This window comes from Symphalangus syndactylus, chromosome 19 (assembly GCF_028878055.3).
Source record: "Symphalangus syndactylus isolate Jambi chromosome 19, NHGRI_mSymSyn1-v2.1_pri, whole genome shotgun sequence".
Lineage (NCBI taxonomy): Eukaryota > Metazoa > Chordata > Mammalia > Primates > Hylobatidae > Symphalangus > Symphalangus syndactylus.
Window position 1 is genome coordinate 80,328,395 of NC_072434.2, and position 27,435 is coordinate 80,355,829.

At 41.4% G+C, this 27,435-nt stretch overlaps 1 protein-coding gene and 1 pseudogene across 4 annotated transcripts in view; both read right to left on the minus strand.

Annotated features, from left to right (window-relative positions):
* The window catches only part of LYST (lysosomal trafficking regulator), a 227,792-nt gene that overhangs the window by 196,417 nt on the left and 3,940 nt on the right, over positions 1 to 27,435 (minus strand). For 2 of the 4 annotated variants that reach the window (XM_055235074.2, XM_055235075.2), the window contains exon 1: positions 13,003 to 13,128. The exons of 1 other annotated variant lie outside the window; for it this stretch is intronic. The gene's annotated coding sequence lies outside the window, so the exon portion shown is untranslated. Of the gene's footprint in view, positions 1 to 13,002; positions 13,192 to 27,435 lie in introns of those variants that run through there. One more of the 4 variants, XM_055235071.2, reaches the window with a different exon arrangement.
* Positions 9,535 to 9,620, minus strand: LOC129459016 (uncharacterized; annotated as a pseudogene).

Sequence of the window (27,435 nt, forward strand, 5' to 3'; positions counted from 1 at the left end):
AGAAATTCAGAGGAAGTCACACTAAAACGCACCAAACTTAAGCCTTTCAACAAGTAGTTCATTTTTCCTAAAAACAAACAAATTCAGCAACCAGGTATCTCAGGAAGAACCTGTGTTTGGCCCTGAGCACCGTAAAAGGGTAGAAATTCTGAGATATTATAGTTATAGAGAGAGATGGCATTTAAAGGAACTATGAAGGTTCATCCAGGTAAATCATCTCCCCGGCTTTCTATCCCTGTTAGAAGGAATGTGCTAGATGTTTTACACTGACTACTACATCCCTCCTCAAAACAGACCTTTGGATTTTTATAGCATGATGATAATGATAATCTAGCTAACACTTACAATGATTAATTACTACACATCAGGCACTACTGTAAGCACTCTAGGTAAGTAGAGTAGTTAGTTTAATCCTCCTAACAATCTCCTAAGTAACATTATTATCCCTAGTTGACACATATTGGAAACTGAAGCACAGTAAGGTTAGGTCATTGCTCAAAGTCACAGAGTTACTAAGTGTCAGGGCCAGGATTCAGACTCGTGCAATCCCTTTGTATTCTATATACAAATTTCTATTCTCCAAAGCAAACATTGACTTCTCTCTCCAAAAAGCCAGCTCTCCCTTCTTCATTCCTCTTTCAGTTAATGGCCTCTACCCAGTGACTGAGGTGAGAAACCAGAATAGCACTTTATCTAGCGCCTAGTCAATTCTTCCTCTTGACCGCTTACTGGTTCACCTCTGCATCTGCTGCTCTATGACCTTGGGTACTCGACTTCCTCTTTCTAAGCCTCAGTTTCTCATCTATACAACTGAGTTCATAAGAGTACCTGCAGTTATTGTGAATATCAACATTAAATGAGATAACTCATGTAAAATGCATAGCACAGTGCCCGGCAGATTGAAGGAAAATCAATAATTATTAGATATTATCATCATCACCTTGAATCTGGTCCTTCCCTTCTCATCTTACACCTAAGCATCCTTAGATCTTCAACTCCTCTCTTACTTGCAATACTAACAAATTCCTACTTGATCACACTGTCTGGTCTATTTTTTATCTAATCTAAATATACAACCACTAAAAGTGTTACTCATATCCCTTGGAATGACAAATGTCACTCCAATTCATAGGGAAGAAGATCCCAACTGCTTATTATCAAAGTATGCAATACCTGCTACAATTTAGCTTTTCCAAACTCCCAACACATAACACGTTGTCCCACCCTGCAATTCCTTCAAAGGGTATACGCTTTCTCAACTAATTTTTTTATCATGTTGCTATGGAAATTCCCATTAATTCCCAATTAATTACTTTTCCACATGCCTCTGTCTTATTACTCATCACACTGTACTGTATTGTTTCTTTTAAAACTAGATTATACTTTTCTTAAGAAAGGAAACCAGATCTTATTTGATCAGAAAAATATGAGCATCTAACACAGTACCACAGATAGAAGAGTTCAATAAATAAACACCAATTCATTTAATACTAACTTTGATAGAAAACATTTTAATATTCAAATACCTTTAGGAAATGTTCCCCCAGGTAAGGCTCTGAGAAATAGACACATTTACAAAAGCCATTCTCTATTCCACAATAAGCATTTAAGGCACTACCGAAACATCTTAAAAACCTTACCAAACATTTTTCATATTAAAACCAAAAACCTTCAGCAATAAAATTTTGGATGCTTATTCATACTATGTTAAAGATAATTCAAAGCATACAGTTTAAAAGTTCTTGAAAATCAATTATAAGCATGATAGTTTTCCATACCTCCTGAGGAATGCTAAAAACACAGCTTGGAGCCTTATCCTAAATGTGAAATGAAAATAATAAAAATAATTTATGTAGCTGTACTATAATAATAAACTTTTTTCATATATATTTTGCATAAGGTTAAAGATTCTGCAAAATAAGTTTTAGAAGATTCTGCAAAACAAGTTTTAGACATACTGAACACAGATATTTATAAGCTTTAAATATACCTTGCATGTATAGATAGCACTTTTCCTCTTATTTCATAATTCTTAAGACACACAAAAAATTAGCTTCCCTTCAAAAGAAAGAAAAAATAATAATTGAGGCAGTCAATTACAGAAAAATGTGTTTACTGTTATAAAACATTTCACACCAAGAAAGATAACCACAAGTTCAAATTGAGATCTGGTGGCTGAAGCTATTGTTCTATAACCATGTGTGGAGATGGATAGTTAGGGGAGCAGGGCACAGAATAGAAATAAGAAAGGAATATATATAAATATTTTCTGAGCAAAGGCATTTCAAATTCCACCCACATAATTTTTTTCCCTACCACATTGGGTAGTTTCTATCATACTGGGTAGTTTCTATCACTGTGGTCTAAATGTAGACTTGCGTAAAGAAAAAGGGTTAAAGGGTTAAAATAAGCAAATTACATATTGAAAACCAAACACTATGGATTTCTATGATGCACAGGCATCTTTTGGTTATGAGATCACTTTCTTAAAATACATTAAAATTTTCAAAAGGTTGGTAGTATAACAGAAAGAATAGTAGACTAAAAGTCAAGAGATTCTCAGTTTTCTGTTTTGCCTTGTTCTCTTTAGGATCTCAGGCAAGGTGCTTAACCTTTCTGATGCCCATTATTCTTACAGATATTTAAAAAACAAAAACTAGATGATCTCTAAATGCCTCTTTGGGTTGTGAACTTACAACATTCAGAATATGTAGTATCAAGATTAATTTAAGATTAAAATTATACATCTTGAATGTTTCCTTAAACTGTGCATAATCAGGTTTTATCAAAACTGCCTTACTGGGTTCTGTTTTTTAAAAAATAAGGTGAAGAGAAAATAAATATATTTTTCAGTAATGTAGAGCAAATGACTTTAGAAACATTCTCCAAAATGTTTAAATAAGGCTAATAGAGAAATATTTCAAGAATAATTATCAGTATTACTGTCTTTGGAAGCATCATTAAGCAGAAATTCAAGAAATGGCAAAAGATTTTAATCTTGAACAAGCTCTAAGTCATAATGCAGTCAAAGTATAACGAAGTCTAGACACTTAAATATGAAAAGTAGGGTAAGAGTGAGCTAATGGATATAAGCAGCTCTTAAAAGTTACACAGGATACACTGATTTTTTTTTTTTTTTTTTTTGAGATGGAATCTCACTCTTGTCGCCCAGGCTGGAATGCAGTGGTGCGATCTCGGCTCACTGCAGCCTCCACCTCCTAGGTTCAAGGGATTCTCGTGCCTCAGCCTCCTCAGTAGCTGGGATTACAGGTGTGTGTCACCACACCTAGCTAATTTTTTGTATTTTTAGTAGAGATGGGGTTTCACCATGTTGGCCAGGTTGGTCTTGAACAATAAGCATAAACCAGAGCCATCTTAGGCAAATCAAGATGTTTGGTCATACCAGTGATAAGTAACCAGAGAAGCTATCACCTTAGAAATGTTTGTGGATGTTGAGAATAAGTGAATTGAGCCCTCAGCTAGATGGGCATGAGTGGAGATTACTAGCCTAAGATGATTTTCTCTAGTCACATGATATTGCCCTGAAATATCATGGGCTATTTCTTCTGGGTACATCTTCCTATATAAGGATCTTGGGATTGGAAGAAAGTTCTAGATTCATCTCTAGATGAACATTCAGAAGTCATTAACATATAGGTGGTATATGAAAGCTTAGAAATAGATGAGATCATCAAAGGAAAGCACAAAGAAAGAGAAGTGAGGAGGAGGAGAGAATCCAGAGGCTCACCAACATGAAGGAACTGGCAAAGAAGAATCCAGCCAAGGAGACTGAGAAGGAGTGGTTAGAGGGGTAGGAGGAAAACCAAAAAAGAGGGGTGTGTGTCTGTGTGTGTGTGCGCACGTGTGCACACAGGTGTATATATACACACACACACACACAAACATGTATATATACACACAGAAACATATGTAAATACACACACACACACATATATAAAATTTCACAAGCCAAGAGAGAAGAGAGGGTTAAGAAATGAATGGTTAATATTTTCATATGCATCACATTGGGGGCCAGGAAGACAATTCACTATTCTCCTAGTTTCCCAAGATGACTTGTGAGTCATTGTTATTCGATTTTATCCACTTTTAAGATTACATTATAGCTATATTTATAGTTGTCACCTACTGACCTTTGAGTCAGCCATCTCCATTTACTGAGAATTTTGTCATATGACTATCTTCCTTTCCACACAGAAGCTATATATTCTGGGGACTTCATTATCCATAAGAACAATTAATCCCAACACACAAGACTTAAAGCTCTTTGTCTTCTTCTTCAATGACTCCTACTTTGCAGAAGGCTAGCATGGTTTAGTAGTCAGGCATAAGTGCTTCAAAGCTAGGACTCAGAAAGACTCAGGTACTTCCCAGCTGTGAGTCTTGGGAAAAGTTACTTAATCTCACTGAGCTCCAGTTTCCTCATCTGTAAAATGTTGATACTAGTATATGAAACATAAGCATGATAACCTATGGAAAATATTTACTATAGTGACTACTACACAGTGTTCAATGAATAGTAGCTTTTATTAATATTAATATTGTTATAATTAGCACTATTAATCTTGGCTATCCACCCATCATTGGTCATTCTTTGGCCCTTATCATCACCTGAAATTGCTAACTCCAGAATCTTAAATTGAGAATTCTCACACCATATGTGCCAATTTTTCCATCTCTAGTACTCTTTTATTTCCATTAATCCTGCCCTTGACTAATTTAGATTCTTCATCCTCTTCATTATCCACATTTACCAGCCTTGTCTTGGCTTGGCTTTGTTCCTTAATAAGCAGGATTCCTATGGCTCAACCCTTCAATTAGCAGCCTCATTACCACTCTCTATTCCTTGACTTCCCACTACCCCCTACTCAAGTTTTCAATCACACCTTCCCTTCCAATCTCAATCCAGGTTCAGTCTACTTGTTTTCTGCATTGTTATGAGGGTGGGGAAGGGGAGTGGTCCAGGTTCAGTCTATTTGTTTTCTGCATTGTTATGGGGGGCAGGGAAGGGGAGTGGGAGCAGGTAGGCTGCTGGAGAACACTGCTTAAGCATCCTGTTGGCCTCTGTACATTTGTGATTTCAAGCCTTGGAAGGGTATTAATCATGATTCAGCAAAGAGGTCACATGCCCCTAGTTAAGTCCCTTTTCCAATTTCAATAGTAACTTTTCTTTTCCCCTCAAGCATACTCCAAACCATGTTCTTCCTTCTCAATCTCAGCAGATAATCTTGTTTCACAGAGAAAAAGAGATGCCATCCTGGATACTAACTTATATCTATATCTACCCCATTTCCTTTTCATTTTTAAACAGGAAGATACATCATTCCTCTTCTTCAGGGTAACTCTTTCATTTGTCCTCCTGGACCTGACTCTTCCATTTCCTCTCATTACATTTGATCAGTTAGCTTCTATCTTTTGTGACTTCAATTTTCTTCCTCTTCAATAGTCCCTTTCCCTCAATCCACTGAAGCGTCCTTGGCTTCTCCATCCTTAAAACAAACAAACCTTCCCAATGATCACATCCACTTCCTCAAGCTCCTACCCACTAACCTCCCTTCATTACCAAAAGTATTTGAAAGAATATATTTAACTGAATAAATGAAAATTGTTTTATTGGGTTTAGGCTTCTCTCCTGAACACCAGGCCTTTTTAAAATATATATATATATATTTATATCTGACTCAGTTTCAGCAAAGGAAATAAAACAGCTAATTCCACCAAACTGAAGAAAACTGATGGATTTCACATCTCCAAATCCACTCCTCCACCCGTATTTTTTAAATTATGAGTAATTATCTGCATCACCATTCACCCTCAGACAATCTAGAATCCTTAAAGCCTGCTTTGATTCCTCCCTCTCCTTTATCCATAACTACACAAGGCCTTTCTAAAATCTCTCATATCTGTCCCCTTTGTGCCTTCCTGGGATTATTACTGTTGAGGTCTTTCTCATCTTACACTAATTGAAAGGGATGTTGTGAAGGTTAAATAAAATAAATGGGAATGCACTCTGTAAGTTATAAAGTACTATACAAAGATTATCATACAAATACTATTACATCTTTGGCAATATAAGCATGAAGTTAGCTTAATATGACTTGTTCTTAAATTCTGAGTCTTAGTCATCAGTGCTTTCTTTTCTAATTACAAATCACTAAGCACTTGGCAAGCTGGTCTATAGTTTTTCTAGGAATCAGTCAGTGTCAAGATTTTCAATATATAGTTTCTGGACTTTACCTTCCTCTCCTCCCATTTTTAAATGTAAAATATGCAATTCTTCAGGTTTCTGGCAAAAATCTTCTATCCTCTTTTTTAAAAAAAAACTTTATTTTTTAGAAGAGTTTTAGGTTCACAGCAAAACAGAGAAGGAATTACAGTGTTTCCATGTACACCCTGCTCTCTCACACATGTACAGCCTCCCCACCTATGGACAGCCCCCCTAAACTGGCACATTTGTTATAATCAATGAACCTACACTGACAGGTCATTATCACCCAAAGTCCACAGTTTACATTAGGATTCACTCTTGATGTTGTATATTCTATGGGTTTCGACAAATGTATAATAACATGTAGCCACCACTGTACTATCTACAGAACAGTCTCACTGCCCTAAAAATCTTCTGTGCTCTGCATATTCATCCCTCCTTCTCTTTACCACTAATCTTTTTACTGTCTCCATAGTTTTGCCTTTCCCAGAATGCCATACACTTGTAATCATAAAGTATGCAGACTTTTCAGGTTGCCTTTTTTCACTTAGTGATATGCACTGAAGATTTCTGCATGTCTTTTCATGGTCAAGCCACTTTTAAACACAACTTTACAGGTATAACTGACATGTAACAAACCACATATTTAAAGTGCATAATTTGATACATTTCAACATATGTGTACACCCACGAAACCATCATCAAATCAAGATAGTAAACATATCTAGTACCCCCTGAAGTTTCCTAGTACGCTGCTGTTCTCCCTCTTTCCTGCCCCTTCCCTCTGTAACTTATGTCCAGGCCAGCACTGGTCTGCTTTCTTCCATTACAGATTAATAGGCATTTTCTAGAATTTTATAGATGGAACAATGCAGTATGTACTTTTTTTTTCTTTTTGGTCTGGATTTTTTTCATGCTGTGTGATTATTTTGCGATTTATCCATGTTGTTGTGTGATCTAAAGTTCATTCCTTGTTATTGCTAAGTAGTAATCTGTTACACAAACATTGCTTTTTAAAGATGAGTGGCAGTAGTTTTATAAACATTTCTAATATGTGTAGTACTCTATCCTATTGTTCATTTATTTCTTCCATTCAGTTAAAATAGTGAAAAGCTCTCTTATGTCCTCATCCATTTTATGTTTTAATTTCAAAAATCATATTTGAATGGAACAATGACTAGCCTTTTGAAAATTATTTGATTCCTTTCTTAAGATGATCAATTTTAAGCATTAATCTTTCATGTTATTAGGTAAGATTTTTGTTTTTCAGCAGTTAGACCTGGAAAGCCTTCAACATTTCCAAACGTATTGGACCTCTCTCATTACTGTAAACAAAGTTGGGGGATTAAGAGTTACAAAGCCAAACACTGGTGAGACACACAGCAAAATAAAACAATATCAAAGACAATACAGTGTCTTCAAAGACTCCAAGATCAGTTTATAATTAGTTATTAATCTGACAGATTTTTATACATTTTTAAGATATATTTAGGTTGAAAATCCATTTTAAAAAATTAGATTATTTCCTGGTTCTTAAAGTGTAGACCTTAAATTCCAGAAGACTGATATATACATATATATGTTTTGTTTGTTTGTTCTGTTTAGAGATGACATGTTGCTGTGTTGCCCATGCTGGACTCGAACCAGGCTCAAGCAATCCTCCCACCTCAGTCTTCCAAGTAACTGGGACTATAGGCACAAGCCATGGCTCCTGGCTTCAGAGACTGATAGACTTTTTATCCGAGTTTTATAGGGAAAATTCTATTGCTACAAATACTATATAATTTGATTTAAAAGATCTTCATTTAACATGTGATGGCCCATTTATTTCAAGCCATCTTTACTGAAACAAAAGAATTAGGCTAATCCCTGCATATTACTAACTTACCAGTGTTAAACGAAATTTATAGGAAGTCATTGGTTTAGACTGAGCTCCTCCTGCACTAGGGACAACAGATCAAATCAAAATGGAGTCACTCATGCTAAAGTTCCACTTCACCAAGCCAAAACTAAGTTGTTTATCTGACCTTCCAAGCAATCAGGAGAGACAGAGTTAGTAGTCAAATCCCAAACAGGCCAGCTGATATGATATGATATATGATATGATATGACAGACATAAGGAAGTCCCATCTGCTTTAACCCTAATAAGAAAAATAACTTTAAATGACCAATTTGCTTTTTCTTTTCTGCTTCTGTTTTCCTCACCCCTTTTCAGTCTATACGGTAGTACCCCTTTATCCACAGATTCATTTTCCAAGGTTTCAGTTATCTGAGGTCAACCGCGGTCTGAAAATATTAAATGGAAAATTCCAGAAATAATTCAAAATTTCAAATTGCACCCCGTTCTGAGTAGCATGATGAAATCTCATCCTGTTCTATAGTGTATATAGGATTCAGTACTATCCACCATTTCAAGCTTCCACTGGGGATCTTAGAACATATCTCCCCAAGGCCGGGTGCAGTGGCTCATGCCTGTAATCCCAGCACTTTGGGAGGCCCAGATGGACAGATCACTTGAGGTCAGGAGTTCGAGACCAGCCTGTGCAACATAGTGAAACCCCATCTCTACTAAAATTACAAAAATTAGCCGGGCATGGTGGCAGGCACCTGTAGTCCCAGCTACTCGGGAGGCTGAGGCAGGAGAATCACTTGAACCTAGGAGCCGGAGTTTGCAGTGAGCTGAGATCACCCCACTGCACTCTGGCCTGGGCAACACAGCAAGACTCCATCTCAAAACAAACAAACAAACACACACACACACACACACACACACACACACACACACACATATCCCTTCAAGATAAAGTCAGACTACCATAAAACCAACCACTTCTGCTCGGCTCATCAGAACACTTGTTCGATTTTATAGCATGAGGTGTTGCCTGATTCTACAATGGCAAAGGTGAAGTAGGATCTTTAAGCTAAATTTGTTGTAATTTTGTCTTTTGACATTACAAAGTATTAAAAATGAGTCATTTCCTTTGTAATTTTGCAAATGGCCAAGTAAAGCCCCACTTGATAACATTTTAGGGCTTAAAAAAAATCTTGAACTTGGCCCGGCAGGGCGGCTCATGCCTGTAATCCAGGCACACTGGGGGGCTGAGGAGGGCAGATCACGAGGTCAGGAGATTGAGACCATCCAGGCTAACACAGTGAAACCCTACCTCTACTAAAAACACAAAAAATTAGCCGGGCATGGTGGCACACACCTGTAGTCCCAGCTACTCTGGAGGCTGAGGCAGGAGAACTGGCTGAACCTGGGAGGTGGAGGTTGCAGTGAACCAAGATCCCGCTTCTACACTCCAGCCTGGGTGACACAGAGAGACTCTGTCCCCAGGGAAATCTTTAGTAAAAGGCGAAAGATTTATACAATTTGAAGAGAAACCAGAGAATGACTCTGTCTTAAAAAAAAAAAAAAAAAAATCTTGAACTTAAGCCGGCAACAAGATAATTCAGGAAAAGATTAATCAGATGAAGGTGTTCAAGTTAAATACAGCAACAGACCAAAAAGGTACTCTGAAATTCTGGACTATATGGCTCTCTCTACAACTGAAGCTAACAAACACACTATGTGAGTGCAATCAAACAAAAATAAAACTACAATTGGGAAAAGAATGACTAGGTTGGTCCAAAAGAACTAAGAAGAAAATAATCATGAAATCAAAGTTGGCAGTTTATGGGTGAAATGTTTAATCCCCTGGTATAGTCAAGGTAACATAAAAAGTGTCTTCAAAACAAAGTCACTTGCGTTTACTACTAATAATCTCAGCTTTGACAAAAATTCTTTGCTTGGCCAAACTTACTTAGGCTTTTGAATTTTCTGTGAGGCCCATCTGTGCACTTCCTTGTAAAATCCAGTATTAGCAAAGAACTCTGCTAAGTCTGTTTAGCATAACATCCTGGATATCTAATCATCCTAAATATCTGATCAGGTTCCTCATCCTCCACCATTCCCCAGGTAATGTCTGATCACCCTGGCCTGTCTTCAGCAAGAATCCCGTTAGGTCGGCTTAGCCAGAATCCCCCTTATCCCTGATGTCTCCTTTTAGCAATTTTCCATGCACGATCCCCACACTGCTGCTTGGCTATAAATCCCCATTTTCCCATGCTGTATTCGGAGTTGAGCCCAGTCTCCCTCCCCTACTGCAGGGCCCCACTGCAGAGGTCTCTATACCTATTGAGATGGTTCTGAATAAAGTCTTACTTACCATTCTTAGACAAGTATCATTGAATAATTTTTTTCTTTAAAAACGTGGATGTCTAATTGTATTGTCTTCTTACAACTCCCACCCTTCTCCCCACCAAACCTACTCCTCTCGTAAACCTAATCTTAGTACACAAGTACCCCATCTTTCTACTTGTTCGGAACTAAATTTTGGTGTCTTTTACATCTCTACCCTCAATTTATCCTGAAATCAATGACCTCTCACCACCTCCACCAATTCCACTCTGGTCCAAGCTACATTCTCTCTGGCCTGGATTAGGGCAACAGTTCCGAAATGGTATCCCAGCTTCTGCTCCTGCTCAACCCTTCCCCTACAACAAAGTCTATTCTCCATCCAGAGCCCAGAATGATCATTTTTAAAAGGCAAGCCTGGGGCCGAGTGCAGTGGCTCATGCCTACAATCCCAGAATGTTGACACGCCAAGGTGGATGGATCACTTGAGCCCAGGAGTTTGAGACCAGCCTGAGCAACATGGCAAAACCCCATCTTTACAAAAAATTAGCCAGGCATGGTGGGTGATGTGTGCCTGAAGTCCCAGTTACTTTAGAGGCTGAGGTGAGAGGATCACCTGAGCCTGGGAAGTCGAGGCTGCAGTAGGTTGTGATTGTGCCACTGCACTCCAGCCTGGGAGACAAAGTGAGATCCTGACTCAAAACTAAAAATAAAAGGTAAGGTTCTTTACTCAAAGAGTGGACTCCCCTTTTCACTGTGAGTAGAAACTCAAGTCCTTAAAAGGGCCTACAAGGCCTTATACAGTCTAATCTCCCACCACACTAACCTCTTTGACTTTATTGCTACTCCTCTTTGCTTTCTCCACCACAGCCAAATCAGCTTCTCTGCTGTCCTCAAACATGCCCAGCACACAGGGCTTCTGCAAGCCCTTCTGCCTTCCTCTCTGCTAGCACATCCTTCCCTCAGAGAGGTGCATGGATTACCCCTCACTTACTTCTGGTCTTGGCTCAAATGATATCTTTTCTAGGAAGCTTTCCCTGGCTGCCTCTAGTTAAAATTGCAAACCTCTCTCGGTTCCCTGCCCTCCCTCTTCCCTGCTTTTTCTCTGTAGTACTTAACACCATCTGACACAGCACATATTTTATTTGTTTATTATCTGAGGTCCCCACTAGAATATAAGCTCCATGAAGGAGCAGATATTTATGTTTTCTTAGAAAAGTATCTGACACGCAGTAGATGCTCAATAAATATTTACTAAATACATATATATAATTATATAGTTCGTGAAGTATTTTCATGTAAATTAAATTACAGCAGTTCATTTTTCCTTATGCCCTCTCTTCTCCAAATTCTCCAATCTTTGTAGTAACAATATGGATGACAGCAAAGAGCTATCAGAAAAAGAGTTGTTGGCTACTTAACAAAGCTCTTTAAAACAGATACCCCATATTAATCAACTACATCTATAAATTGAAAGCTTAAAGTCAACATCTTTATCAGCATAGGGAATCTAGGCGTGGAATTTTAAAGTAATAGCGCAGAAGAGCCAAGAATCATCAGGAAGAAAAGTCTAATTCGGTTTGTCCTATCAATCTGTTAAACAAACAATAGGATAATGCAACCTGCATTTGATCTTCAAGGAAACACTGGCCCAAATTCAACACGAACGCATTCAACACAAGATTCGACTCCCTTAAAATTTTCTATCTGCTTAAAACAAACCCCATTAACTATCAAGTGCCGTCGCTGGGTGTGTATGGTCTGCTAAGCAGATCGGGGATGTTTCGTTATGTTTTGTTTAACCAGATAAGAATTAGCGTTAAGGAAACGTTTCTTAAAGCCTCTGTATCCCCTGGACCATTAAGCAACCCCTTCGTTGGGCTTTACACTGTGGTACCGGGGTCTTCTTGGGTAATTTCCCAGTTTATTTAACCCATCGGAAGCGAAGGGGCATCTCGGTCAGGCTCCAGTGACGCCGGAGACAGACGGCAGATGTCTCAGGGGATACCCTGGAAAGGGAGGCTCTCGCCCAGTCAAAGGGTGTCACGGACAGGAGGAAAGAGCGGACCGAGGCGCACGGTGTAGGTGACAGGTGGGCGAGCGCCGCAGGGCAAGAGCGCGCGGAGTGACCGTCTGGGTGGTGGCGAGGAAACCGTCAACTCCCATCGTCAACCTGACAGCTTGGGCCCAGCTGGGCTGAGTAGTGTGCAGCGGCACAGGATCAAAAAATAAAATAAAGGTAGCAACACACCGCCGTCAGCCTGCTCGACCTCGCCCCCCGCGCGCTGCGAAATAAAGTTAGTGCCCAGTGGCCGCTGCAATGGCCAAGAGGGGCCCAGCCGAGCTCCCGCCCGCGGCTCAGCGGCTGTCAAAGGCGGCCCGGCGCCGCGAGGAGAAGTCCCAGAGCCCAGAAGCCAGAGAGGACGCCCCGAGCTGGCGCGTCAGGCCGAGTGCCCTCGCGCCCTCAGCCCAGCGGCCCCGGCCCTCAACCCAGGCTGACTGCCACCAGCCCCAAACCGCCTCCCCTCCAGGCCACGCAGAGGGGCCGGGACCCGGAACCTTCTGCCGGCAGCGTCGGCGCCCGGCGGCCGCCTTTACCTGTTCTGAGGCAGCTGCGGCCGCCGCGCACTCCCCTTCTCCCGGAGAACCCCGAGCCGACGCCGCTGCCGCTGCAGCCGCCGCCGCCGCCGCCGCCGCGCACTCCCCACCCCCGCCCGCTCAGGTAACCCAGGAAACCGAGAACACCACCCCCTCCCTCCCCTCGTCCGGACCCAGACCCGCTCGTCTGCGCGTGCGCTCTTGGCTCCGCCTCGCGCGTGTAAGCCCCGCCTCCTCCGGGAGGGCAGCGCCTGCGTCGCAGGCGTGACGCGTGGAACCGCCAAGCCAATAGGGAAGGCAGGGGGGCGGGGCGACCCGCGGGGCTGCGCCCGGGGCCCGGTCTCGGTTTCTCAGTGCCCGAGGGTCGTACCCTGGGTCCGCACCTCCTCCCGGGGCTCTGCGTAGTGGGCTGCGTGAGACCCTGGGGCGTGCGAGCACCGTTTGAGAAGCACCAAACACAAGCGCATCGTCCGCCTCTTCCATTCAACACAGACTGTCAACCTGTCCCATTGTGTAGGTCTAGAGGATGAAGATAGAGGAAATAACGGGAAGGAGTCAGGAGAGGGAGAAAGGGTTACCCACAAGGCACCCCTAGCCTTTCTCTGGGACCTGGAAAAAGCCATATTGTAATGGTTACCGTCGGCTTCTTTCAAGAAACAAAAAGAGTTTTGCAAAGCCACTGCAGAAGTAATTCAGTGCAGTGGTGTATTTTCCAACCGACTCCTGTTCAAACACGGTTTGTATACAGTGTGCACTGTCAGTGTCATATGCCCTAATAGACCAGTCCCTCCAGAGGGTGGGAGCTGTAGGTAAAATCCAGGATGTTTTGGCTGCATCCCCGGCTCTGGGCCCAGCACGCTGCTGGCAGACTGCAGCGGGAGGCAGTTTGGCATTTCAAGGGCCACCCTCCTCACCTCCTAGTCACTGAGATAGCAACGCCAGGGGTACTGGAAAAAAGCCTGAACTGTAATCGTTCGGTAGTTTTCAAGTTCTACCAAACAATACAAACTATTAATAAGCAGATAATCTACAAATTGACAGGAATTGCTGTAGAATCAACAACTCCCATAATTTTTTGCACAGGAATTATGAAATAGAAATAATTCACGATATTATGTCCCAAGCCTATATACCAAATGTTACTGCCAATTCCTCAAACTCCCATCTGACCCAATGACAAGCAAAGCGCCTTAAGTTGACCACTGATGTGGTTTAGAGGGTGCTCTTGGGGAAAATTCCCCACTCTAAAATATGTCTTCTCTGACGTCTGATGTTTAACCATTAGCAGGTCATATCTTTAGGCGAAGATTGCCCACTTCCTCTGGCAGGTAGTCTTTTATTTTTATTTTTTATCTTTTTTTTTTTTTTTGAGACAGATTCTCGCTCTGTCGCCCAGGCTGGAGGGCAGTGGTGGGATCTCGGCTCACTGAACCCTAACAAGTGCAGGAAATAAATGTCTCAGGGAACTTATCACTCATTTAACCAGTATATAATGAGCCCCTACAATGCACTAAGTATTGTGCTGGGTGCATGTGCCTGAACTGAAACAAAAAGAGGAAGCCAAACTTAACCTGTTTCGTAATTTTACCTAAAGCTGTGTCTACTCTTATTTATACATCAACTTTCACCCACTAATCTTAAAAACACTCCCCTTTTTTAATGGACAAAAGAAGTCAAAGAAATATTAAGTAACAAGCCAGTTTCTGTTAACCTTGAGTAGAAAATAATAGATTATCATGATTTCATTAAAGCAAAGAAAATGAGACAGACTTTAGATGATAATGGTATACAATTGGCCCTCAAAGTATTGTTTGTAAAAGGCACTAAGTAATGTCATTTGTGGCTATTTTTTTTTCGGTACCAGTATTTTTTATTTTATTTTATTTTCGAGATGGAGCTTCACTGTTTTTTCCCTGACTGGAGTGCAGTGGTGCAGTCTCGGCTCACTGCAACCTCCACCTCCCGGGTTCAAGTGATTCTCCTGCCTCAGCCTCCCAAGTAGCTGGGATTACAGGAATGTGCTACCATGCCGGGCTAATTTTGTATTTTTAGTAGAGACAGAGTTTCATCATGTTGGTCAGGCTGGTCTCGAACTCCTGACCTCAGGTGATCCACCCACCTCTACCTCCCAAAGTGCTGGGATTACAGGCGTGAGACACCGCGCCTGGCCTCGGTTCCGGTATTTTAACTAAGCTACTGCGGTATGTATTTTATTCAATAGTATCTTAGAACATCGATACTAAATATACATATCAAATAAAACTTAGTTTAAAAGATTTCCTAGGTACACACACAAAATGTGTAGTGAAGAACATGAAAAAGAAGAAAAAAGTAAAGTAATAAGTATATAGAAGAAAGCTCTACTTAACGCATGTATAACATGCTGGAAAACTTTTTCATCAGGAAAGTCTTCAGCTAATTTGACTCCAGAATTATAATCTTCAATGAGATTGTAACATCCCAGCTTAAAACAACAGTCAATGTAAATGTGCATAATTTCACATTTAATTATTCTCCAAAACACCTTTAAAAGTTATTTGTGACTAAATGGATATATAAATCAAATCATGTCACATCTCTGCTCAAAAATCTGCATTGGCTCTCCACTTCTCTCAGATAAAAGCCAAAGTCCTTACAATGGCCTACAGAGCTCTACACCATCTGGCTCCTCGTAACTTCATCTCTTTCTACTCTCCCATCACTACCTACATACCTGCTTCTTTACTGTTTACCAAACATGCCAGATACAGTCCTGCTTTAAGGGCTTTGCAGTGACTGGCCCCTCTGCTTGAAATTTGTTTTCTCCACATGGCTGCAGTTGTAACTCCTTTATCTCCTCCATGTGTTTGCTCAAATTTCACCTCTCAATGAGGTCTACCCTCAATACTGCCCTTAAACTAGGCAAGAGGGCCTCTGCCTTGGACCCCACACATGAATGGACCTCATCTCACAAATGTTCCCTAAAATAACTGTATTAAAAAACATGTATGTTCTCTGTCCCTTCTTGGTGGGGGGTGGGGGGGTGGGTGGCACTGTTGAGAGTTGACACAGTTGTTAAATCAAGTGTAGCCTAAAGCTGCCTCCTTGCATATTTTAAGTTCAGCTTAAAGGTTTTTCTGTACATCATGAGCTATAACAAATGAAGGTGTAAACAGGCCGTAGCCCACCCCTGTGTCAATCCCTGAGTTTTGGCCAATTAAATGTAGCCAACTGTTCGAACTGTGTTCTAATAAGGCAAACGCTGAGCTGCAACCAATCCAGTTGTTTCTGTACCTCACTTCCATTTTCCTTTTTCTGTCCATAAATCTCCCACCGTGTGGCTGCACGGGAGTCTCTGAGCCTACCTTGGCTCAAAAGGCTGCCTGATCCACGAATCGTTCGTTGCTCAATTAAACTCCTTTAAATTTAATTTGGCTGAAGTGTTTCTTTTATCACAGTGTAACCTGTAACTCTAAACATCATCTCTTTCATAGCACCCATCAGCTTGTAACATACTACATAATTTGTCTATTTCTTATGCTTATTTTCATTGTCACCCGTGTTCAGACTATGGGTTCCACAGGGCAACAATCTTTGTTCTATTTCTGATGTATCCCAAGGACCGGAACAGTGCCTGGCACTTAGTAGGCACTCAGCAAATATTTGGATAAATCGTTAAATTAAGAAAATTTTGTTGAAAATTCAAATAAATGTCCAAACAGTAAGTTAACCATAATTTTGGAGCTGGACAATCTTAATGCCTACTACAATGCACAGGAACAGAAATGGTACAGGTACAAAGTGGTAGAGGAATACAAGACTGAGATTTCAGCAACAGCAAGAAGGTCAAAATTATACAAATGAATAAAATTATGCATTTGACTAAAGACCTGCATCAATTTAATTTTGAGTGTCACTTTAATTTTGAAGTGCTTTACCTTATTAGGGTGCATATACATCTTTTAAAATTGTGTGTCTTGGTAGCCACCTTGAAAGTTTATTGAAGAGGTCAATTCATAATTAATGTCTTCATTAAGTTGTTACCAACATCCACTTCATTTTGCAAAAGTTATCAGATTTGGTTTTAGTATGATTCTTTCATGTAGTTTTCTCTACTAAATCACCAATAGCATTTGAAATCCCCAAAAGTATTGTCAGAGGTGTCCTAACTAGAGCGACTCCATCTTGAATAAAGGCCGGATAAAGGCAAACCTGCTGTGTTACATTCCCAAGGGGTTGGGCACTGTTGGTCACAAGACATTTATGGTTGAGGGAATGAGTTAATGATGCTAATAACTAATTAAAGACCCGGAATTTATGGAAATGTCCTAGTACTTTAAGAACAAAAAGCATTCTTAGTTTAAGACTAGGTTTTGCTTTAAAGATAATATAATATACTCATTAATTCTTGCTGAAATCAATAGTAACATAGGAAAATAACAATACTAATAGCATGTGACAAGCTGATCACAAGTCTTTGTAATAAAGTACACTATTCTTAACAACCTATAGAAGCAAGCACTACGTTTAAGGTAGTGAGTTCCTCCTTTTACTTTCTGAGAACACTCTACTCTGTAATTGAGTAGTCTCTAATAAACTATCTTAACTTCACTATACGCTGCAGCTCGCCCTGAGTTCTTTCCTGTGCAAGATCCAAGAACCTGCTCTCGGGGTCTGGGACAAGATCGCTTTTCTGGTGACAGTATCTATACTTTACTCAAAAACTCTCATGTCCTTGCATTAAGAGATTTATACATGTTGGGGAGGAAAAGTTTCCTCAACCCTCCTAGGGTTCCTGGCTGGATCTGAAATAAAACAAAAGACAGATTAACAGGAAAAAATATACAAATTTATTTAATCAAAGTTTTACGTAACGTGGGGCCAAGCACAGTGGCTCACGCCTGTAATCCCAGCACTTTGGGAAGCTGAGGGGGGTGGATCACCTGAAGTCAGGAGTTCGTGACCAGCCTGGCCAATGCGGCGAAACCCAGTCTCTACTAAAAATACAAAAACTAGCCAGGCATAGTGGCACATGCATGTAGTCTTAGCTACTCAGGAGGCTGAAGCAGGAGAATTGCTTGAACCTGGGAGACAGAGATTGCAGTGAGCCAAGATTGCACCACTGCACTCCAGCCCAGGCGACGGAGTGACATTCTGTCTCAAAAAAAAAAAAGAAAGTTTTATGTAACATGGAAGACTTCAGAAATGAAGACCGGAAGGCCCAGGGAAAACTGCCCATTTTTCTGCTTAGATTCAATGAAGAGTGGACAGCACTGTAGAAATGTGATTGGACAAAAGGGTTTGATCTCATGGTAATAGACCGAGGGGGGATCCAGCAATGCCTGTCTGTTCCGATTCTTCTTGGCATCTGTATGCAGCATTCCTTCTTCCCAGATACAGGGCAGGATGCCTCTGGAATGAAGGTCTTATGACCTAGAATCATCCAACAGGGGAGGTCAGAGAATTTTTTATGGCCAGCTTCTATTCAGAAAGTTGGGCAGAAAGAGTGGCTCACACCTGTAATCCCAGCTCTTTGAGAGGTGGGCAGTTCACTTGAGTTCAGGAGTTTGAGACCAGCCTGGCCAACATGGTGCAACCCCATCTCTACTAAAAATACAAAAAATTAGCCAGGTGTGGTGGTGCACGCCTGTAGTCTCAGCTACTCAGGAGGCTTAGGCAGGAGAATCGCTTGAACCTGGGAGGCAGAGGTTGCAGTGAGCCAAGATCCCACCACCGCACTCCCGCCTGGGTGACAGAGCGAGACTCTGTCTCAAAAAGCAAAAAGAAAGTTGGGAAGAAAAATAATAATATTTCCAGGTTTATGACTTGCTTTGTGGTGGAGGAGTTCTACTTTCTATGGCTTGCCTTAGAGTTTCCACGGCCTATCTTGAAGGAGAAAGAGAAGCAGGAGAAAGGAGGGCGAGAGAAGGTGAAACAGATCTTGCTTCTGAGGCTCTCTTGGTTTCCTGCAGTTCATTCAAAGTACTCAGCATGCCAAGGCACCAAACTTTGGGGTATTGTGTTGAGTCCTGACATAAACATCAGAAACTATTTCCTTGAGATGACCTTTCCAACCAACTAAAAGTGTTAAAGCAACTGAAATTTCCCCTCTCCTGTGGAAACCTCAGGCCGAATGTGTCTTAGTGTTCTACTTTCATATGTAGAAAAGCCTGTACTTGTGGGCAACAGTGTCATTAATTCTCATACAAGTTTTTTTTTCCATTTAATAATTCTGTTTTTCTGCTTACAACAGAAAATATATGCTATAGTAATAAACTCAAACACTAGACAAATACAAATATACAATGTAGGAAATGGAAGTATTCCATGATCTCACCCTAGAAATAATCATTAGTAATTGACAGACATGCGCACAGGTGTTTTAGTAGACACACAAACACACAGAGTTGTGGTTATTATTGCATTATTATTACTATCACCATCACTATGGACCCAAAAAGAGAGATTTGGGTCCATTCTTGAGCATAATTCTTAGCCTAGTGATTTACTTGCCATTACTTAACAGCCAATATTTTCTATCTTAATTCCCAATATATTCCTGCGGTCTACAAATTTCAGATCAACTTTCACCTGAAACCACACTAGCTGTTTAGTTTGGAAGAGGAAACTAAATCTGTCCTACACAATAGACAGGCTAAGAAGTACAAGGAAATTAAGAAACATTATCATTTGAAATACAGGTTTCCTATTCATTCCTGTTTATAAAGCCAAGAGCCCAGTTTATCTGAGCAGATTAAAAATTACAAGGACTCGCTAAAACTCGTGGTCACTCATTCAGAAGGAAATAGAAAAACACAACTAATATAAGTTCTCAGCAGATGCATAGAACAGAATATTACTTGAGCACTTCAAAGCAACAGTTGAAAAGGGTGAGTCAGGGTCAAGGTAAGGAACAGGTAAAGATACATATGTGTGTTTCACTGCCTTCTCGAAAAATGGTACTACATAAAAAGATTCTGAATATGTACACTTTACCATTCTATAAACACCACAATTTTGCACCATTTCAAAAAAATGTTTCCAACTCTACCTAGTCCCACACACAGAATCCACTACAGTAGTAAGATTGCAGGATTGATCTGTTATTTCAGACCTTCATTCAGTTATTGGGTATTTTCTGTATACTTGCAATGTTCAAGGCTTTGGAATGAAAGACATTCTGGGTCTGCTTGGACTCCAGACAAGTAAACAAGCAATTATAGTGGAGGGAGATGAAGGTTATGGCAACATTGCGCGTAAGATTCTCTGGAGCAGCGCGGAGGGACACCCAACCCCCATGCCGGGATCATAAAAAGCTTCTTGGAAAGGCAGCCTCTAAACTTGAGACTTAAACACTCAGCAGACTTTGAGCAGGCCAGTTTTTCCTAATGTTTTAAGCACCTCCAGTCTAGGATAAATTTTTTAAAATAAGAGTAATGCAGAAAACATTTTTTTCATAAAGCTAATTTTATCCAAAGGACTGTCCTTTACTCTGAAACTAAGCCCTTCCTACTTTTGGAGAATTTAAATAATCTTCCTTTTATGATACAGAAATAACAGTTTGGATGTCTCAAATAGCCTTTCTGGACCAATCAGTTGACAATAAAGAGTTGGAAATTTGATTGGTCCCTGAAAGGGTTTGTTGTTTTGTTGGTGGTGTTGATATGGTTGTTATTTGTATGTGCGTGCATGTGCATAGATGTGTGTGCATAAAATCCACGTGTCCAGAAACAACTGATAGCTGAGCTAGGACGGACAGCAAGGGTGTTCCAAGCCCAGGCTCCTCCTCCAACCAGCAGCATCAGCATTACCTGGGAGCTTGAGAGAAATACACAATCTCAGGCCATGCCGCAGACTTACTGAGTCAGGCTTAGCATTTTAACACGCTCCCCGGGTGATTTATATACACATTAAAGTGCATTTTGTTCCCTCCATTCCTAGAATAGAGGGAACAGCGGGTGTAAAGACTGGTGGGAAAGATCACGGTGGTTTGAAGATCTTTTCCAAAGTGAAGGAGTCCAGGCCACAATTCAGGGAGGCTGAGAATGATGCTGGGAAGGTAGGCAGGAGGGTGGGGGAAGATGATTTGTGTTTTCCTTCTGCTCCCACTGTAGCTGCATAGATCACTGTTCCCTATTTCCTCCTGTCATTTTTTTTTTTTTTTTATTATACTTTAGGGTTTTAGGGTACATGTGCACAATGTGCAGGTTTGTTACATATGTATCCATGTGCCATGTTGATTTCCTGCACCCATTAACTCGTCATTTAGTATTAGGTGTATCTCCTAATGCTGTCCCTCCCCCCCCTCCCCACCCCACAACAGTCCCCGGAGCGTGATGTTCCCCTTCCTGTGTCCATGAGTTCTCATTGTTCAATTCCCACCTATGAGTGAGAACATGCGGTGTTTGGTTTTTTGTCCTTGCGATAGTTTACTGAGAATGATGTTTTCCAGTTTCATCCATGTCCCTACAAAGGACACGAACTCATCATTTTTTATGGCTGCATAGTATTCCATGGTGTATATGTGCCACATTTTCTTAATCCAGTCTATCGTTGTTGGACATTTGGGTTGGTTCCAACTCTTTGCTATTGTGAATAGTGCCGCAATAAACATACGTGTGCATGTGTCTTTATAGCAGCATGATTTATAGTCCTTTGGGTATATACCCAGTAATGGGATGGCTGGGTCAAATGGTATTTCTAGTTCTAGATCCCTGAGGAATCGCCACACTGACTTCCACAATGGTTGAACTAGTTTACAGTCCCACCAACAGTGTAAAAGTGTTCCTATTTCTCCACATCCTCTCCAGCACCTGTTGTTTCCTGCTTTTTTAATGATGGCCATTCTAACTGGTGTGAGATGGTATCTCACTGTGGTTTTGATTTGCATTTCTCTGATGGCCAGTGATGAGGAGCATTTCTTCATGTGTTTTTTGGCTGCATAAATGTCTTCTTTTGAGAAGTGTCTGTTCATGTCCTCTGCCCACTTTTTGATGGGGTTGTTTTTTTCTTGTAAATTTGTTTGAGTTCATTGTAGATTCTGGATATTAGCCCTTTGTCAGATGAGTAGGTTGCAAGAATTTTCTCCCATTGTGTAGGTTGCCTGTTCACTCTGATGATAGTTTCTTTTGCTGTGCAGAAGCTCTTTAGTTTAATGAGATCCCATTTGTCGATTTTGGCTTTTGTTGCCAATGCTTTTGGTGTTTTAGACATGAAGTCCTTGCCCACGCCTATGTCCTGAATGGTATCACCTTATACAAAAATTAATTCAAGATGGATTAAAGACTTATATGTTAGACCTAAAACCATTAAAATCCTCCTGTCATTTTTAACTATGGCATGTTCCGTGTTGCTTACAATGCCCAATCACTTATTGAAAAACCTCAAAATGGCCGGGCACGGTGGCTCACGCTTGTAATCCCAGCACTTTGGGAGGCCGAGGTGGGCGGATCACGAGGTCAGGAGATCGAGACCACGGTGAAACCCCGTCTCTACTAAAAAATACAAAAAATTAGCCGGGCGTGGTGGCGGGCGCCTGTAGTCCCAGCTACTAGGAGAGGCTGAGGCAGGAGAATGGCGTGAACCCAGGAGGCGGAGCTTGCAGTGAGCTGAGATCGCGCCACTGCACTCCAGCCTGGGTGACAGAGCGAGACTCCGTCTCAAAAAAAATAAATAAATAAAATAAAAAATAAAAAAAAGAAAAACCTCAAAGCACATGTTAAATATCCTTGGGCAAATATCTTGGGGCTATTGTGTGGCAATTAGTGGGATGCTGATTAAGCATTTCATAACTATAATAACACGTTATTCTGACACTCCAGAGTGGATGGTGGAGAGTCTGTTTTAATAAGGACCAGACACCAAAGGATAAAAACTTACCCTAAGCCAGGGGGCAGCTACATCATGCTGATGGAAGGAGTCTTGCCCCACACAACTGCTTGGTTGTCTAAATTAGTCCTCATCCTACACCTGCATAAGAACTGTGCTGCAGCCTGGGCAACAAGGCGAGACCCTATCTCTACAAAAGTAAAAAATTAGCCAGGCATGATGGCACACGCCTGTGGTCCCAGCTACTTGGAAGGCTGAGGCAGGAGGATGGCTTGAGCTCAGGAGTTTGAGGCTTGCAGTGAGGTATGGTACTCAAGCCTGGGCGACAGAGCGAGACTCTGTTTCAAACAAACAAACAAACAAACAAAAACAAACAAACTGCATTGAATGTACTAAAGGCATGATCTTTCCCTATTTATGAGTTAGAACTTAAATTAAAATATGCTTTTTCTAGGCCGGGCATAGTGACTCATGCTTGTAATCTCAGCACTTTGGGAGGCTGAGGCGGGTGGTTCACTAGAGCCCAGTAGTTTGAGACCAGCCTGGCCAACATGGTGAAAGCCCATCTCTACTAAAAATACAAAAATTAGCCAGGCATGGTGGCAGCACCTGTAGTCCCAGCTACTCAGGAGACTCAGGTGAGAGGATCACTTGAACCTGGGAGGGAGAGGTTGCAGTGAGCAGAGATCACGTCACCACACTCCATCCTGGGTAACAGAGTGGGACTCTATCTCAAAAAAAAAAAAAAGGAAATACATTTTCTTTTTTATCTGCTAAAAGGGAAAGAACATCCCACGTGGCCAAAAAAACAAAACACAATCCAATATAGTTTTCCCTCCCTCTCCTGCTTCCCACAGTATTTCTATTGTTATTTTCTTAAAAAAAAAAATGGTTTGTCTTCTCAAATACACTTTGAGTTTATTAAGTTGTGGGAACTGCATTTTGACTTTTTGTGTTCCCAAGTACCCAAGATAGTAGTTGCTCAATTAATTTTTTGGATAAACGAGGAAGCTGATGACACAGAAGAATACAAATAGTTGAATGAATCCTCTATGATCTGTAGCCACATGGCCAACAGTTGCTAGAGCTTATTCTCATACTTGGGAAGATTTTATTTAAATTCTGATTTTTTGTTCCTGGCAGATCGGAATATTTGACATCTGTGTGCACTATGATGTGACATCCTGTTTGTTAGTAAAGTGCTGTTTTCTGCAAAGAGAAACTAAACTTGTAAAAATGACATAATCATTTGCCTAGCTCACTGCATAAGCGAATTTGAGAGGCACAGGCCTGTCATATATTTGGAATCAGAACTGAATATTAGTGTAGCACGGTCCACTCTAAGCCTAAGCTATGTTTATGACTAGAATTTAGATGGTGCGAGTTATACGGGTCCTGGTGGGGCAGCCCCAGGCATTGGTTCAGATGAGTGACTGAAGAGCTCTCATTCAGACCTTCCCAGGTACAAAAGCTTACCTGATAAAAAAAAGTTGGGTTGCAGAATGGAACAGGTGATTGTAAGCATGGCAGAGGGTCTGGCATCCAGATTTGCTCCTTACCTGTTTCCTAGATATTTCTATGTCCAGTCCTGGACAAAAGCATCTGAGATTTAAAACAGAAAGGCTTGTTTTCCCTAAAATGTCTGTGGGATCCCTGGTCGAAGTCAGCACTGATATGTTATCCATATAACCAGGTGGTTGTACCAGAGAAAAGAGAATGGCCCTGTCCCGCTATCCAGAGGGGCCAGCATCACACACCAGCCATGACAGACAGAGGTCACTCACTCTATCCGGTGTTTGCTGGAGCCTCTGATGGAAGAAAAATCCTTCTCCCTGCCCAGATTGTGCTGACATCAGAGGAGGAAATATAGGAATCATGGGAACACAGAATTCATTTTGTAAACAGTTCACTTATGGTCAACTTTGTTGTTGTTGTTGTTTTTGGAGATGGGGTTTTGCTCTTGTTGCCCAGGCTGGAGTGCAATGACACGATCTCCCTCACCGCAACCTCCGCCTCCCGGGTTCAAGCAATTCTGCCTCAGCCTCCTGAGTAGCTGGGATTACAGGCATGCACTACCACACCCGGCTACTTTTGTATTTTTAGTAGACATGGGGTTTCTCCACGTTGGTCAGGCTGGTCTCGAACTCCTAAGCTCAGGTGATCCGCCTGCCTTGGCCTCCCAAAGTGCTGGGATTACAGGTGTGAGCCACTGCGCCCAGTCGGTCAACTTTTTTTTTTAAACGTTTCTATTCCGTGAGTACAGTTCTGAGACAATTGCGTCGCTTAGCAGTGTAGATGTAGCCCAGGTGGGTCATCTTATGGAAAATAAAATGTGTGATCTATTCTGAAGTATCTCACAATATCTGCCACCAAAAAAAAAAAAAAAAATAAATCTAAAACACACATTGATATTGGAGCAAATGCAGACATTAGGTTGGAAAACCAATCACTGAAATATAATATCAAGAAGACAGGGCAACAGGGTGTTACTAGATTCTAGAAATCTAACTGAGGAAGACAGTTAACTCAGATAAGAGGTATCAAAGCACGTCTGTGAATTGGAAAGGGCCTCAAATATGCAATGCATTTAAACATGTCTGGGCCCACTTAATAATGTAATCTTTGTATCTTTATAGTTTTAAAAATCATCCTGTCATTTCACACGTGTGGACAAGATAGGGTAGCTTAATCAGCAGAGCCCCAAGGGAACATCCCTGGAGCAGGTGAGCTCGGCCTTCAGCTGGAGGGGAACTCCAGGCCAGGAGGCAGTCTTGGCAAGCTGCATTCCCACCCTGAGTGATGAGGGAGTGGCTTGTGGCAGAGCAACTCTGGCTCTGCAGGTGGACTCTGTGACCAGTGTGCAAGCTGCCATTGACCTCAGCTTCTCCTGAATTCTATATGATTTCAAGAAGAGACTCTCCCTTCTATCCCACTCTCCCTGATTCCACCCCCTTGGACACATGTTCCCTAATAGTCAGATGCTAGCAACCTGAAGTAAAAATAATGATGGCCGCCCTGCTTCCGCCATTGTGGCTCCTACTGCCCAAGTTCCTCCTCCAGACATAAAAGCACCAGCCAAGATTTTGAGGTCACCAAATCACAGTAATAGCTGACCAGGAAATGTATTGTAAAGCACCATCACAGGACCTCTCACCCAGCAGGATAACCTCTTTTGACTTGTTTCCTGCCAAACCCATAGCACCATTTTTGGAACTTAGCTGCTGACTGATAATTAGGTCTAATAGGAGAGCAAGGGTTTCCTGATGGGATACAGACAATACCATATTTACTGGCAGCTGTGCCTTTGCTAATTTTTGGAAACCTGGCTTTTAACCCGTGCTTGCCACCCACCATGCTGGGTTCAGGCAATCTAATGAACACAGTTCTTCACACATTAGTATTTAAAATTTTTTTTTTTTTTTTTTTTTTACAGATTTAGGGGTGCAAGTGCAATTGTATTACATGGATATATTGAGTAGTGGTGAGGTCTCGGCTGTTAGTGTACCCATCACCTGAATAGTGAACATTGTACGCAATAGGTAACACATTTTTTAAGAGACAGGGTCTTGTTCTATAGCCCCGTCTGGAGTTCTGTGTGCAATCATAGCTCGCTGTAACCTCAAACCCCTGGGCTCAAGCAATCCTCCTACCTCAGCCTCCCAAACACTGGGATTACAGGTGTGAACCACCACTACCAGCATTCTTCACACACTGAAGACAACTATGAGGTGAGTATCCTACCCACTTGTGGCTGACTCTTAATACACAGAAATAATATTAGAGCATTTGTCACTGGGGAGAATACATTTGCAGGTATGGGGGTGAATTCTGACCAATTGAAGGCAGGCATATAATAGATGTCTGAAAGCAAGACAGATCTTTGGCCACTGGGGACTGGTTTTGCAAAAGCAGGGAGCATATGGCGGGAATGGTCGCCTGTTAACAATATTCACCTCAAGAACTGCTGAGTGGCACCCCAGGTGCTACCTGTGTTAACTGGCTCTCTAACCAGACACCTGACAACATGTGTGGAGGACACTGTTTGAAGGGAAAGAGAACAGGGAAAAATATTTTCCTCCAGATGCATAGTCTGTTCCTTTAACACCATTCATCATACTCATCTTTTCCCCTCTAATTAGAAATGCCACTTTTATTACATACTAACTGCCTTTCAGCTTTCCAGGCTGTTTCTGAGCATTCTAAAACAGAGAAATATGGAACCATAAACTGAAAGCTCTGAGGATGGATCTAACTTTCTTTCTTTTCCTTTTTTTTTTTTTTTTTTGAGAGTCTCGCTCTGTCACCCAGGCTGGAGTGCAGTGGCACAATTTTGGCTCACTGCAACCTCTGCCTCCCAGTTTCAAGTCATTCTCCTGCCTTAGCCTCCCAAATAGCTGGGATTATGGGCATGTGCCACCATGCCCGACTAATTTATGTACTTTTAGTAGAGACGGGGTTTCACCATGTTAGCCGGGGTGATCTCGAACTCCTGACCTCAGGTGATCTGCCCACCTCAGCCTCCCAAAGTGCTGGGGTTACAGGTGTGAGCCACCATGCCCAGACTGAGAATGGATCTAAGTTTCTCAGAAGACCGAACTCTTGTCTCGTTTTTTCTTAGCGTTATCG